This window comes from Ornithodoros turicata, unplaced genomic scaffold (genome assembly GCF_037126465.1).
Source record: "Ornithodoros turicata isolate Travis unplaced genomic scaffold, ASM3712646v1 ctg00001329.1, whole genome shotgun sequence".
NCBI lineage: Eukaryota > Metazoa > Arthropoda > Arachnida > Ixodida > Argasidae > Ornithodoros > Ornithodoros turicata.
This window is the reverse complement of record NW_026999554.1, coordinates 40,971-42,245: the sequence shown is the minus strand read 5'-3', so window position 1 is coordinate 42,245 and position 1,275 is coordinate 40,971. Positions and strand designations below refer to the sequence as shown.

Below are 1,275 nucleotides of genomic sequence, written 5' to 3'. Positions count from 1 at the left end.
ATCGTTATAGAAGAATAAAGGAAATAATCTTGGGATAGTGATTCAATAAATAATAGGTCCCCTGTCTAGAGCGCACGCGTCCTTGAGCACGCAGGTGCATGATGACGTCATACCGTGGCTTCACTGCAGATTGATCTTGTCTAGAGGAGCATTAGTGGAAAAAAACAGTGTAGCCCTGAGACAATAGGATGATGTCTGGACCAATGAGAACGACCAGCAGGGGGCGCAGGAATGCTTTTCTCACTTAGCCTCACGACCAATGAGCAACGAGAGAAGATGGTGCAGGAATGCTCTTCTCTCTTAGCCTCTCGCAGGTGGCGGTAGGAGCGCGCAGAGGGCGCTACGAGCGCGCGCATGCGTAGCACCCGTAGAGTGGCGCTTACGTCAGTCCACCTCTGGCTCTCGTTGGGAGAAGACGTGCGGTCGTTCGCTCCGTCGTCACTTGATCCCTGGCTGTCGACGAGAGCGGACGCTCCGTCGCAGCGGGGAAAAAGGTGAGTGATTTACCGATGTTTGCGCGTTGTTTTACCGTGCTCGTGTTAAGCCTTTTCTCGCATGTTTAGACTTGTTTAGCGGTGTCCAAGCCTGTTGACGCACGTTTACCATCGTGTGGTTCCCGCCTTGTGTTAGCCGCGAAGTGTTGTGACGCTGTGGTTAGGCCTAGTCGATTGCCTTAAGCCTTTTCCCCCAATGTGTAGTGTTTTCTCCGTGCTGTTTAGCAGTAGCGGTTAGGCCTTTTCCCCGCGCTCTGGCATGCTTAGACTTGTCGAGCAGTGTTGCCATTTTTACGTGTCGCTAGTACTTTCTTGTTCTCTGTGTTTCTCGTATAGAGCTACGATGCTGGCGCCATCTGGTGTGATGCCTTGGAACTAGCGTGCCACCTGCCTCTGCAACCGTCGTGCTCCAGTCGCCCGCACCGGCGTGATTTCTTCAAGATGGCGTCGTTGATTTTCAAATAAATCATTTCCCACTGTCTTCTTCCTTTCTATCTAGTTTTTTATTTCCTACAACCCGAGTTTTACATTGAAAATCCACGACAAGTATTGCACTGAGTCAGGTTTTCCACAATTTAAAAACTTTAAAAATTTAAATTTTTTAAAATTTTAAAGTAATTTTAAAATAATTTAAAGTAAAAAGTGCAATACTTGCCGTGGATTTTCTGTGTAAATCTTGAGTTGTAACATTACTACTCATGAGCACCATAAATATACCAATAAATAATAACTAAAATATTGTCACTGACCTTCACAGTGTGTGCCTAATATGCGCCTACGA

At 46.7% G+C, this 1,275-nt stretch overlaps 1 long non-coding RNA gene across 1 annotated transcript; it reads left to right on the top strand.

Moving 5' to 3' along the window:
• The first annotated feature begins 288 nt into the window (after positions 1–288).
• LOC135376832 (uncharacterized) lies at positions 289–975 on the top strand. The gene is made up of 2 exons (XR_010417883.1): positions 289–494; positions 831–975. It is a non-coding gene; the product is annotated as an uncharacterized LOC135376832 (long non-coding RNA).
• The last annotated feature ends 300 nt before the right edge of the window (positions 976–1,275 follow it).